We start from the raw sequence: 14483 nt of genomic DNA, 5'->3' as shown, positions 1-14483 counted from the left end.
TGTGGTGGTGACAGTGCCAGAGGTGTTCCTGTGGCTGGAGCTGGGGCCAAGGGGCGGGACAAGGTTGGGCTGAGGGGAGAAGATGGAGATGGGAGGAGAGGAGACCAGAAGGACCTGGAAGGGAGGACACAGGGAGGAGATTGCGGTGACCAGGCCATGGTGGAGGGGACAGCAGAGGTGACATGGAGATGACAGTGGGAGCAGGGACAAGATGGGACCCAGACACGGAGTTAGGGACATGGAGAGGACATGGTAGCAGGGTCATGGGGGTGGTATCCAGGAGGAGATGGTCAGGGTGACAGCAGACTGTGGAGGTGACACAGGGATCGTCAGTGTCAGCTGGAGATGATGGTGGGGACATGGGGATGATGGTGAGAAGAGGGATCAGATGGTTGAAGTGACCAGGAGATGGTGGGGGGAGCAGGGAGGGAGAAGGCACAGTCAAGGACACCTGGAGATCGTGGAGGTGACCAGGACATGGTGGTGGCACATGTGGAGGGGACAGAGAGGAGGTGGAGGGGACAGGGAGGAGGTGGAGGAGACAGAAAGTTGGAACTGGGGACATGGAGATGGGCAATGTAATGTGGAGAGTGTGGTGGGGACATGGGCAGGATACGAGGGGAGATATGGAGATGTTCAAGGTGAATAGGACATGGTAGTGGGACACGAAGAGGGGACAGAGAGATGGTGGTGGAGACATGGAGATGGTCAGGACCACCTGGAGATGATCAAAGGGATAGAAGAATGGAGAGAGAGGGGACAAGGGAGGAGCTGGAAGTGACCATGGACCGTGAAGGTGACCACAGAGGTGACTCATGAGCAGAAGGCAGGGTTCAGGTGGGACACAGGGCCATGGGAAGGGGGGGATTTGGGATGCTGGGACACAGGGTTGTGGGGACATGGGGACTCGTCCTGCTCCCCCTCTGCCTGCAGGGAATTCCCAGCAATGAACGTGAGGGTATTGCCCAGGAGGACAGTGGGGAATGAGATCTTGAGCACTGCCAGCCAATGTGACAGTGACAGCAGCGTGTCTTGGTTTGGGAAGACAAGTATCTGCCAGGGAAAGCTGGAGCTTCCCTTGGAATGGAGAATGTAAACCACCCACCTCCACCACCCCCACCCTTTTTCCAATTATAAATTTGCAGTTAGAGGCTTTTAGGCAAAGATTTGGGGATAGAAATAGCAGTTCTTTACTAGTATGTATAACAAAGCAAACAAAAAGCAACTTCAGCATTAATAACAAAAACAGTACCAAGAACCTCAAAGGCTTTGCTTCACAAAAAACACCCAGGGCAGTTTGGTCTCAGTGCCCCTGTAGGATCCTCAGAGCACCAAGCTGGAACAGTGGAAAGTCCCAGGCTGATGGCTGGAGTGGCAGGATGTCCCAGGCAGGCAGGTGCAAGATGTCCCAGCAGGGCAGGGGGTGCAGGGTCACACTGCAGCAAGAGGAGCAGTGCCGAAAAAGCCGCGACGGCGGGGCAGGGCTGGCCCAGCTCCAGCAGGGCGGCAGAGAAGCTCAGAATTCCAGGGCGAGCAGATGATATATTTCCCAGGACTGGGCCCCTCCAGCGACAGTGAACTCCTCTGCAAGCAGCAACCCAGCGGTTCTCTCTCTCTGAACACCGAAAAGAACAGAGCCCAGCTGCCTCATGCTCCATCCTTTTACCTGTCCACAATACTCACCCCCAAAATTCATGTTATCTTCCCCTCTGAGCTTTGGCCACCTCTTTGGTTTTGGTTAAGTACTCTTAAGTATCCAATACTTGGTCTTCTTGGTAACTTAAGAGGAAAAAATTCTTCAGAGTGAAAAAGGGACAAACCTAACCCCCAACACAGTGTCAGCTTGAGCATCATCTGGGGGCACTGGGGGACAAAGGGCGGAACCTCTGGGGTGCATCAACCTCCCCTTGGCCACCAACCCAACTCCCATGGCCACAAAAACATATGGCCACCACCCTGAGTGTCACATTTTTGATGGCCACCATCTCAACATCCATGGCCACAGACTCCCCACTCATGGCCACTAGACCCATGTTCAGCACTCTCATGGCCACTGAATTGCTCGCGCCTTCCATGGCCACCAGACCCCATGGCCACCAGCCTTATGGCCACCAACTCCACAGCTACCAACTCTGATAGCAACCAACGTATCCATGACCACTGTCCCAATCCCTATAGCCACCAACTCCCCATGGTGACCAGACCCATATCTTGGTCCCCACCAGCCCCATGATGACCACCCCGAAGGCAATCAACTGTCTCTCCATGGCCACGATTTCAGTGGCCATCAACTCCTATGACCATAATATTGATGGCCACCAGTCTCCCCAAGACCATCAATCTTCCCATGGCCACCATGTTGATGACCACCAACCCTGTGGCCACCAGCCCCATGGCCACCATCCTGGTGGCCACCATGCCCTGTGTTCCTCCTGTGTCCCCCTGCTCCCCTCTGACAGGGAGGGGGTCAATGGAAAGGATGACAAAGAGCAGGGACATAGATGGAGCCCATCTGCCAGATGTTCACCCAGAGTGGCATCCAGGCCAGCAAATGGTTCTCTGACAGGCTGTGGGCGATATGTGAAGTTTGGGGGATCACCACGGGGGAAGAGACTGGGAGGTCATGATGGGGAGAGACATGGGAAGACATGGTTGGAACAGTGGATGTGTGGAGCCCATCAGCCAGATGTTTACCCAGGGCAGCATCTGGTCCCCCAACAGGTTGGGAGGGACATTGGGAGCATTAAGGGGCTACCTTGTGAGGACAGGGGGATGAGGGACACCACAAGGATTCAGGGGACATGGTGGTTACAGACATTTGGGCCAGTGATTGGTTCTTCAAGAACCTGAAGGGTACATCAGGGACATCTGGGGGTCATCATGGTGATGGGCATGGAGATCGTGGAGGCACCATGGTGGGACACGAACAGGGGATGGAAGGTGGGGGAGGGATGTGGGTTGCCATGGAGGAGGACATGGGAAGATGCACTGAAGGGACATGGGGGCATCATGGGGGGGCATGATGATGATGATGATAGTGGTGGTAGTGATGGTCATATGATGATGATGATGGAGATGGATGATGAAGATGGTGGTGGTGATGATGATGGTGTTAAGTGATGAAATGGTGATGCTGTTGAGGAAGATGGTGATGGTGTTGATGGTGTTGGGTGATGATAATGGAAGTGATGGAGTTCACTGTGGTGTTGATGATGAACACCAAGGTGTGGATGATAGTAATGATGATGGTGACAGTGATGGTGGTGATAATTATGGTGTTGTCAGTGTCACGGTGATAGTGTTGGTTGTGTTGGAGTTGACTGCTGATGATGCTGTTAGTGATGAAGATGAAGGTGTGGGTGGTGTGGTGGTAACAGTGTCGATGGTGGTGTGTAATGATGACAGTGTTTGTTGATGTTGATTTGAGTTGCTGGTGAAGATGATGGTGTGAATGATGAAGATGGTGATGACAAAGATGGCGCCAATGGTGGTATTGAGGATGAAAGTGAAGGAATGTGTGATGAACACAGAGGTGTCAAGGATTAAGATGATGGTGTGAGTGATGAAGATGATAGAGGTGATGATGGAGTTACTGGTGTCATGGAGACGGCACCAACAATGTTGGATAATGAAGATATTGCTGACAGAGTTCACCATAGTGTAGATGAAGGCATGAGAGATGAAGATGAGGTATGTGGAGATGATGATGATGATGGTGCGAATAGTGTAATGGTGATGATGTCAATGGTGTGGATGATGAAGATGAAGGTGATGAAGATGACTGTTATGGTGCCGTTGGTGTTGTGGTGATGATGATGGAGGCTGATGGTACTGGGTGATGATGATGGAGGTGTGGGTGATGAAGATGATGATGGTGGGGTGAGGTTGATGGTGCGGGTGGTTGTGGTGATGAAGATGATGGTGATGATGAAGGCCACCCCGCAGCCTCTTGAAGGCATGTCACACCTCGATGGGGACCAGCACTGACAGCGCCATCAGCACTGGAGCCCCAAAGATGTCACAGCCCAGACCCTCAAAGACCACCTTGTGCTTTGAGACCTGCAGGAAGTCTGGCTGGGGAGTTACCAGGGGATCACCAGGCTGGGACACGAAGGGGACACCTTGGGCACACCCAGGGAGGACTCCTGGGGGCTGGGGAGGCTCCACTGGTGTTGGGATTAAGGAACAACTGTTGCCCAACCCCAAATCTGTCACCACAGGAGGACTTTGTCATGAGACAAGCGCAGAATGGAGCACCCTAAGATAACATCAAGGTGGGACAATTGTCTGGGGGTTATCTTGTGTCTTGGGAGAGGTGAACAAAGCTGGGGAAGCAGAATGGAACCGTGGTGGTGGACAAGGAAATCCAACCCAGCACCCCTGCTGGAATCGGCTCCGACTGGGTCAAAGGGAATTCCCAAGGGGCAGATGGCAACCACCAACTCATGGCTACCAACCCCAGAAACCTCCGGCTGAAGAGAAGAGATGGCCTGAGCTGGGACCAATTAGCACCCAAGGCCAGGAAATTGTTTAACCAATGGCATTAGAGAGCTGTGTAGCCCGTGAGCCCTAATTCCTGACTTTGCTAAAATGGATAAACAGGGAAAAGTTCAGAATGACCTCCGGACCCCTCACCACTGAGAAGCTCCATGGGAAGAAGGACAAACACAACACTGCTGGATCCATGGGTGATGCTGACCTGATTGATCTCCCTCCCTCCCTTCTCCGTTGCTTCCTACCCTTGCTCCTTCACATTTCATAGTTCAGTGAATTCCATAATATTTACTTTGGCACATGCTCCCATTTGCCCCTGAATTTGAGGAGTGGCACCTCAGATGCATCTGAACAGCAGGCATCCTTTAAGTGACCTTAAGTCCCTCATTCCCGATAGGCATGAGCTCAGGAGTGCTGATCCTTAGGGAGGGAAGCACTGTAGCTCCTAGAGGGATCAGAGGAATCAGAACTCCAGGCTACTGTCCATGATCCCCCCCTACCCTGATCACAACCAGTGCTCTCTGGGGATGGGGCTCCCAGAGCCCTGGGCAAAAACTGTGTCCCTCTGTGACCAAAACCCTGGGGACTCCAAGGGCTACTCTGGCTGCCCCTCATCCCTCCCAGCTCCGAGGGGACATTGCAGGGTGAGCCAGCCTGGCATGTCCAGGCCAGGGGGAAAGGAAGAATGACCTCTGGGAGCCCCTGCAGTCATTCTGTTCATGGTGGAGGAAGAACCAGAGACTCCCAGGGTTGAGAGGGCAGCACAGAACAAACAAGGATTCAGAACACACAGGGACATGGGAACACTCAGAGACACGGAACACACACATGGACATGAGTACAAGCACTCAGGGATACACAGAGTTGCTTTGCTGAAGGGGTTTATTGATTCTTCCAGGGAAATTCCCAGGGCTCCCAGGCTATCAAGGGGGTTATCCAGGGATGATCATCTCCTCATACCAGTGGAGAGGGACAGGACACGAGTCTCACCACCAGTTCCAGGCCTGAAAGGCAGAGCCCAAATTGTGACAAATCCCAGTGTCCACTAGGAAATGAGAGGGCCCTTGTCCCCACCCTTCTCTCTGCAGGGACCTGCAGCAGGAGCCAGGATTTGGAGCCCTGGCTATAGCTGAGACTGGACTTGGCTCTTGTGATCCACGTGGACTCCAGAGCCCCTCAGCCTGGAATATCCCACAACCTCCCAGAGCCCTCCCTGCTCCCACAGAGACACTGGGTGTCCCCAGAGCCCCCCAGGGCCAGGAAAGCCTTGGGGACAGCCCTGAAAACCTATGCCAAGGACACAGGGTCAGGAACAGCCCCCTCCACATCCCTCTGCCATCCACAATGTCTGCACAGCCCAAAGGGCTCAGGGATCCACCCTGCCCCCCTGAGGATCTTTTCTGGGGCTGGAGAACCCCCACGATTTCTCACCGAGGCATCCAGAGAGGCAGCTGGGCATCACTTCCGCAGAAGCTTCACCCGTTCAGCCACAGGGGGCTGGGGAGAAAGGCAAGGTTAGAGCCACAATGGAGGATACTGGGGCATGTTGGGACATACTGGGGCATGCAGGAGTGTACTGGGACACACTGGGGTGCACTGGGATGCTCTGGAGGCTCATGACCAGGACAGGGGAAGTTATGGTCCCAGCAGAACTCCAGGTACCCACCTCAGACCTCTTCACTCGTTGGCCACCTTTCCCATACTGTAGAGAGATGGGGAGATGTCACTGGTCACTGTGGTGTCCCCAGTCCCAGCAAGGCATGGGGGGACCTAAATGGCCCCAGCTGGCACACTGGTGCCCGAATTCCAAGACTTACCACAATGCATCCTCCTATACCTGCTCCTGCTACACCTCCCTGTGGAAGGAGAACCAAGGTTTAGTGTGGGATGGGCCTTGTAGGGTTCAGAGGGTCACAGGTGTCCACAGGCCCCATGGCTCCTCTTGTTCCGAGAAAATCCCTTCTGCTCCCCCCAGTCCCACTCCAGCCAGTTTCACCTGATCCCTGTTCCTGCAGGGACCATGGTGGTGATGGAGACAAGGACAGCGAGAGGAATTTGGGCCCTCCAAGGAGGAGGGAACCGAGTTGGATATGAAGGCTCAATAAAAAGCGAAATGGGGGCAGCTGGAGCTCCCAAGGGGTTGGGCTGGGGGTGTGGAAGGGATGGGAATTGGGGAATGTAGGTGGAAAGGCAGGAATTCCATTGGGGGCCATGGGGGCTGAAGTGGAGGGTGGGTGGGAGCAGAAGATAACAGGGGTGGAAGACCAAAAGTGATGGCTTTGGGAGGGGCAGTCAAGGAGGGGGATTTGGGAACACCCCTGTCATGGACAAGGAGAAAGGGAAAGGGCTGGAGGGAAAGAGGAGAGGAAATGGATTGGGCATGATGCTCAGTGGGGTTGACAGGGCTATACTGGGATGAGTGGGAATACAGTTGGGACCCTGGGGAAGGTGCAGCCTTAGGAAGCTCTGGGGTGTACTGGCATGCACTGGGGTGTACTGGGATAACCTGCAGGGTGCTGGCCATGAGAGGGGAAGGTCTGGGCCCAGCAGAAGAGCTCAGGGTACTCACCTGTCCGTTACTATAGGCACCACCTTCCTGTGGAGAGACCAGAAGATGTCACCAGTCACTGGGGTGTCCCCAGGCCTGGTAAAGGTTGGGGACAAGCAAACTGACCCCCAGTTCCCACACTGGTGCACACAGCTCCAGGACTCACCCCAGCACATATAGCTCCACCACTGCCATCCATGGCCTGTGGAAGGAGAGCAAAAGGTTGGTCAGAATTAGCCCAGTGAGGCTGGGGGCACACAGGTTTGTCCTCAGCCCCCCCAGACCATGGCTGTCCTCTGCTCTGAGCAGGGGCTGGCTGCCAGGGATTTAGGAACACCAGTGCAGGGTGAAAGGCAATGGACTGAGGGGAAAGACTGGCAAGAAGGCCCTGGAAATCATCCTGGGAGCGGCATTTCCCACTTTGTGCCAGTTCAGCCTGGCTTGGGACTGGACCAGTACAGCCCAGTTTGGCCAAGTTCAGCCGAGCCTGCACTTGAATTAGTTTAGACCTCTTGGCCCCACTTCAGCCTGGGTTGGGACTGGGCTTTCTCCTTGGGTGGGACCAGAGGAGATGGTGGGGACATGCCTGAGGGGAGCAAGAGGATGGGATGGGGAGGCCCAAGAGGACAGGATTTGGGGAGAGCAGGACAGGAAAGCGCTGGGGCCCTCCCAGGGAGGAGCCGGGTCCGACCATCCCGTGAGGAAGCCGGGCTCTGGCCGCAGGAGTTTCACAGCGGGAAGAGGAAGGACAGAGGCAATGGTGGCAAGGAGAAAGCGGCACCTCCTGGCGCTAGGCAGCCCGGCAGAGCCCCTGGATTGGGAAGAGCCCCCGGCCCTGAGCCCATCCCGTGGCCTCGGTGCCTCACCTTGCTCTGTGATGGCAGGCACAGCAGGATGGAGAAGAGCAGGGCCACGCTGAGCACAGCCACCTTCATCTTCCTCAGGCACTGGGCAGCGCTGTCTGAGGCTGCAGCGGGGCAGGAGAGCCTTTATCCCTGCCAGGACTCCTCCCTGCGCCCTCCCCAACAGCCCCCAGGCCAAAGCCCGGCTTGGCACAGCCCCAGCCCTGGCCACGAGCCCAGCCCTGGCCCAGAGTCCATCCCACCTGCGGCACGGATCCAGCCCCCTCCCCGGCATCCCTCCGGCTTCCCGCACGGGGCAGCTGCCCCTGGAAGGGCCCAGACACCCGGGGGGCCAAGGGGGGCAGGCAGGGATCCAAAGGCAGCTGGGGACCCTGTGGGGACAGCCCCCACTCCATCACAATCCATCCTCCAACAGCCCCCAGGGCCACATCCCCCATCTCCTGCTGTCCCTGCCCTCCCAGAGCTTTCCCTGTGGGACACCCCAGAGCTGACCCCGGCCCCAAACTGGTGTGTCAGAGCAGAATTGTCCCTGTTCCCACTGCATCCTCTTGGCTACACCGAGGGCTGGACTGACCCCTCTTGCTGGGACACCAGGACTCTGGGATCAGGGAGAACGGGGAGGTGGGAGGACAACGGGGTCGTGGGCCATGGGAACGGCTGAGTGACTGTGATCTCCAGTCTCTGGAGGCACTGGGGACTGCTGGGGAATGGTGGCACTGGGACACCAGGGCTGGGCTTGGGGCAGTGCTGGGGTGGCTGCAGTGTCTGGCTGCAGTCCATTCCCAGCACTGCAGCCCCAAACTGCTCCAGGCCCCCAGGGGAAAATCCCCAAACCAGCCCCACCATCCCCACCCCCAGGACCACCGTGTCCTGCTGGATCCCCCAGTCCTGCTCTGCTGAACTGCCCCAGACATGGGGTCCCAGGGGCCCTGTGCCCAGCAGGGCTGTGCTCCAGGCTGGGCTGGCACTGGGACACAGCTGCCACAGCTCCCCTGGCCCCAGGGATGGCCCTGCCCTGGCCTGGTCCCAGCGCTGTCCCTGAGCAGGGGTCACCTGCCCACCTGAGGGTCCTGTGCTCCTGTCCCAGCTCAGAGCCCCTGTCAGGGTGACCCCTGAGGGCACAGATCAGGGACAGTCCCTGGCAGGGCCTCCTGGGAGCTGCCAGTGCCTCCATTCTCCACTGACATTCCGTGACATTTCCAGGAGATGTTCCCTCCTTACAGGACACTGACCCCACACAAGGGACCTGTTGTGGGGCAGGTGGGAAAACCCTTCAGGCACCTGACTTGACTGTTGGCATTGGATTTTTCCCAGGAGCCAGCAGTGACCTGGAAGATTCTCCTTTTGTGTCTCAGCTGTGGAGAAACTATTCCTACAGTTATCCCAGCTTTTAAGGAAGGAACTTTTTCTTGCTCCTATTGGCCACTGTCTCAGTCATGAAGAGTTCCTGCTCCATGGAGAGGCACTGCTGCCACAGCCCTTGTGTCACGCCATGGTTCTGTCTGTGGGACAGGGGGTTGGACAGGAGGAAATGGGATGGGGAACGTCCCTGGAGACTCGAAGCTCGAGTACAGAACTTGGAAGGGGGAAAAAGACAAAAAACATTTCTCCAGGAATATCTCAGAATCCTAGGATCAGTGTTGTTGGAAACACCCTCCAGGACCATCAAGGCCACCCTGTGACCAACCCCCACCTTGTCACTACACCAGAGACCTGAGTGCCACATCCCAGAGTTCCTGGGACACCTCCAGGATGGAGACCCCATCATCTCACTGAGCAGCCCCTTCCAAGGCCTGACAACCCTTTCCATGAAGGGATTCATCCAGATGTCCAACCTCAAGCTCCCCTGGCACAGCTTGAGGCTGTTGCCCGAAACGCCGCCGTGGAAAGAACTCCACAACTAATAATAGTTGTTACAGCAGTATGTATTTATTGACGTGGAGATGCGTGGGGAATAATTTCACCAAAGACACGAAAGTGTCCCTCAGGAACTTGCCCTCCTTCTTCCCTGAGGCCTTACATATGCATGACATTCCACAGACCCTTTTCATACATATTCATTCCCTGATCCCACCCATCCTCGCTTGGTACGGTAATTAGTTCACGCCCTTCTGGGCATGCTCAGTCCTTAGTGGTGGTGGTCTCCGGGCCTTGGTATTGGTCTTCCTTCATTCACCTCTCCACTTTTATCACTCCCATGTGTGCTTTGGCCTTCTTGGCACGTTTTCAAAGGAACACACCATCAGAGAATTTGTCTTCTTCTCTATATCTGCGCCCTTAGCCCTGTTATTCTGTTGTTTAGGCTAGTTCTTCTAGTTCATCTTCTGAGTATGCTGAAGATTCTCCATACTTGTGGTGTTTAAATATGTGCAAAAGGGTAACAGATACAGTGTTTGGTATTCACTAAATGCCATCTCAAATATTGTAAAAAATACTACTTGGAATACATTCTAACATACAGTATATGCTCTTTCATCTACTATAAAGGATAAGTTGGGATTTCTCAAATCCATGCCTCATTGCCTCTCATCCTGTCCCTGCTCCCTGGGAGCAGAACCAAACTTCACCTGGTTGCCCTCTCCTGTCAGGGAGTTGTGCAGGGTGAGAAGGTTCCCCCCTGAGCCTCCTTTTCTCCAGCCTGAGCCCCCTGGACACGCCTGGTGGTCCAGCACCTTCCACAGCTCCATTCCCTTCCCTGGATGTGCTCCAGCCCTCAATGTCTCTCTGGCCATGAGGACCCAGAACTGGACACAGTCTCCAAGGGTCCTCAGCAGTACCAGCACAGGCACTGTCACTGCCCTGGTCCTGCTGCCACCCCATGGCTGGGACAGCACAGGTGCCCGTGGCCTCTGGCCTTCCTGGACACACCTGTGCTCACATTCAGACACTGCCCCAGCACCCCCAGGACCTTTTCCAGTTTTCCAGCCAGCCTGGAGCATTCCATGGGGTTGTTGTGACCCTTGTGTGGGATCCGGCACTTGGCCTTTTTAACCCTCACACCTTTGGCCTCAGCCCATGGATCCAGCCTGCCCAGATCCTTGTGCAGAGCCTTTGTGCCCAGCAGCAGACCCACAGGCAGGCCCAGATGGCCTTTTCCATGAATTTGGTGCTGGTAGACTCAATCAGCCCTGAGCCCTGTTCCAGTGAAGCGCAGATCTGGAAAAGGAGCCCACCACCCCCTACGCTGGGGGCATCTGGAATGACCCCTCAGGTGTCCAGGTGCTGGAAATTCCTCTGCTGAGCAGCTTCACATCCACTGGGCCTCTCCTGGGTCAACATCTTCAATTCTCCTTCAAAGGAGGCACAAGGACCAACAGGCAAAAGGGCAAGCTTCCAGATCACTGCTGGCTCCTGGGGAAAATCCAATGCCAACAGTCAAGTCAGGTGCCTGAAGGGTTTTCCCATCTGCCCCACAACAGGTCCCTTGTGTGGGGTCAGTGTCCCGTAAGGAGGGAACATCTCCTGGAAATGTCACGGAATGTCAGTGGAGAATGGAGGCACTGGCAGCTCCCAGGAGGCCCTGCCAGGGACTGTCCCTGATCTGTGCCCTCAGGGGTCACCCTGACAGGGGCTCTGAGCTGGGACAGGAGCATCCTGGAAACAAAACCAGGGACCCCTGGGATTCACTGTGCCTCCGGCAAAGGGGTTTGGGGGTTCCAAGGGTGGATTTTGGGAATCTCCAGGACTTATTTTGGGATCTCATGGTGGGTTCTCTGGTGGTTTTGGGGAAATCCTAGGATTGATTGTAGGGTTCCAGCACCTGCAGTGCGAAGTCCATGGTGGGTTAGACACCCCATAGACACCAGATCGATGTGGGGCCCCAAGACATGTCTGAAGTTATATCCACAAAATTGCAAGGTCCGTAAACCAGAAACCTACTAAAATCTTCCCAATGAGGGCTCCTTGCCACCCGCTGGTCCCTGGTAATATAGTCTGAGCACCCAGAACAAATTTCATCTCTCCAACTTCGGACTAACAAAATTTGGGTTTCCTCCATCTGTGGCTGCTTTTAATAGGGGAATTGGAGTGTTCAGGAGCTTTTCCCGAGGGTTTGATGAGAGCAGTGTTGAGGAACAGGGAGACCACAGGCAGGTGAGGGATGTTATATGTGTGCCCCAATAATTGACTGGACACAAGCTCAATTAAATCCGATTGGAATTTATTGAGCAAGCAACAGTAAACAAAACAGCACGCTGGGCGGCCGGGAGAATCTCCACTCCACCATGGCCCACGATCACTATCTGAGAGTCTCTGCTTTTATACTTTGCAGCTCCCTGTGATACGTGTATTTTTCTGTTTCTCCTGTGTTTTCGCGAAGTGCTGCTGGGGGGGTCTTTATCTGCTTCCCGGTAGTTGGTGGTCCAGTGGTTGTGGGAATGTGGCTCTGATCCCTGAAAAAAACTGGTCACTTTGCTTTGCCGGATGTTTGAAGAGAGGGTCTTGGCGAGAACACCAGGTGCTTCCTGTGGCACGGTTTAGTGAACAATTACTGCTGGTAATCTATCATAATTCCCCCTTTTTTCCCCCCCCATTTTGTTCACTGAACTGCTGCAACTCCTGTTGACTCAGAATCAGAGCTTTAGCTTCTATACCTTCATTTTCAGTTGGCTCATATTTGGCTTGGATGAGCATTAAGTGTGCTGCTTCTCATCTACTTTTTACTATTTCAATTAGTTTATTGAATATACATGGTCCAAACGTTAATCCCAGAACTAGCAAGATTACTGGTCCTACAATGGTTGATAACAGTGTAGTTAGCAAGGGGGAGTAATTAAACCAGGACTCGTACCAACTCTGTTGAGCTTCCCGTTCTCATTTTCTCTTTTCCAGGCCTTCTCTGAGTTTAGCCGTGGTATCTCTTACCACTCCGGTATGATCTGCATAAACACAACATTGTTCTCCCAAGGCAGCACATAACCCGCCTTGTTGAAGAAACATGAGATCTAACCCTCTTCGGTTTTGTAGGACTACTTCTGACAGTGACCTGACTGATTTCTCTAAAGCACTAATTGATTCTTCTATCCGAGCTAAATCTTCATCTACAGCTATTCTTAATTATTGGAATTTTTGATTCTGCTGAACCAGTGAAGTTATTCCTGTCCCTGCTCCCGCAGCTCCTACAACTATCAAGACAGCGACTGTTAGGGCAGAGAGAGTGATAGGTTCTCATTTCTGCAAATGATGGGAGTTTAGGTGATCATACATGAAATTTTCGGAATGGTATATTATTCTAGGGATAACAGTCACTTGTATACAGTATTCTTCACTCTCATTGAATAGTTTAAGGGATAGACAAGGGGTGACTCCGGTCTTTGAACAAATCCATTTGGTATTGCTGTCTGGTACTAGCCAGTCTGCAGGTGGTTTTTTCTTTCAGGGAGGTTATTATTCCGCACAGGTGTTGTCTACTTGGGGGCACGTTACCTATGCACCTTCCCTTCCCAGATACGTATTGCATTGTTATCCCTTGTTTCTTCTCTCTCCATAGACACTGGGATGTGCTTGATCCATTAATTCGTCTTATTCTTGAACGGACTCCTACTGATTCATAAAAAGGTGGTTTGACATCATAACATAACCAACAATGTTGGGTTAAGTTTGGGTTAGTAGAGTTCAAAACTTGATATGTGGTATTTAAGAGTTTCCACAATGGGTCTTCTTTTAAACTTGAACTTGTATTAAGTTCTGCTCTATTGGTAATATTCAAGACTGGGGCCTCTGTTATGTGTGGAACTTCTGAGTCTCTCAGGTGGCTAATAACTGGGTTGGGACCTACTGCTTGTGGTTCAGGTGTTACCATTTCTTTCTTGATAAGGAACAACCCACCTCTAGTAGTACCAGACTTTCAAAATCTCATGCCCCATGTTTTTCCAGTCATCCAGCCAGGATCCATAGGCTTAGATATGTTCACATATATGAATTTACAATTCACTTTGCCTAGTGGGATGCCACGCCGGGGGCCTAGCTGAATGCCACCATATGAATCCTTTTCAGGTGGATCACATCCCCGTGGTCCCCACCCTACTTTGAGGAACTTATCAGGACCCGCTCCCGGGCTCCAGTCAGCCGCAATAGTTTCACATCCCCAATATGCACAGTAATAATGCCCTGGACTACGGCAATATCCTTTCCCAGGATTCGAACTAGGACAGATATAGAATCCCTTCAGATTCGGACAGGATTCTATGGGCTCTATTTGACACAGGGTGGGCGTAAAACTAGGGGCTCCCGGAGTAGTAATTGTCTGAATCACCTGCTGGTCTTCCCCTCTAACTAGAGACCACTTGAATGGTTGGTGTTCATATTGATCAATTTCTGTCATTACTAAATCACAGAATATTACAAATACCATAAGTCTTAATGCATGCCGTGAAGGGTGGGAGTCCTTTTGTCTACATATTACTTTTAAATTTTCTTTTGATCTCAGGGGCTTGCTAGAGCTTTTGCCTGTGGAGTCATAGGTGCCTTTTTCTAGTGATACGAGGCAGCTTTTCCAGCATTTTTGCACAGTCTCATTCATGGGACTTTGTTCTCCACACTTTCTTACCCCTCTGCCTCGCCCGTCGATTCGGTTGCTT

General features: G+C 53.4%; 1 long non-coding RNA gene across 1 annotated transcript; it reads right to left on the bottom strand.

The window, feature by feature from the left end:
* Positions 1 to 5358: 5358 nt before the first annotated feature.
* Positions 5359 to 6323, bottom strand: LOC136373137 (uncharacterized). The gene is made up of 4 exons (XR_010745586.1): positions 6312 to 6323; positions 6161 to 6196; positions 5926 to 5991; positions 5359 to 5498 (listed from the first exon to the last, which is right to left on the bottom strand). It is a non-coding gene; the product is annotated as an uncharacterized lncRNA (long non-coding RNA).
* Between the last annotated feature and the right edge of the window lie 8160 nt (positions 6324 to 14483).

The sequence above is a fragment of the Sylvia atricapilla genome, chromosome 32, assembly GCF_009819655.1.
Source record: "Sylvia atricapilla isolate bSylAtr1 chromosome 32, bSylAtr1.pri, whole genome shotgun sequence".
Classification (NCBI taxonomy): Eukaryota; Metazoa; Chordata; class Aves; order Passeriformes; family Sylviidae; genus Sylvia; species Sylvia atricapilla.
Note: the sequence above shows the minus strand (reverse complement) of the source record. Positions and strands in the feature narration are given on the sequence as shown.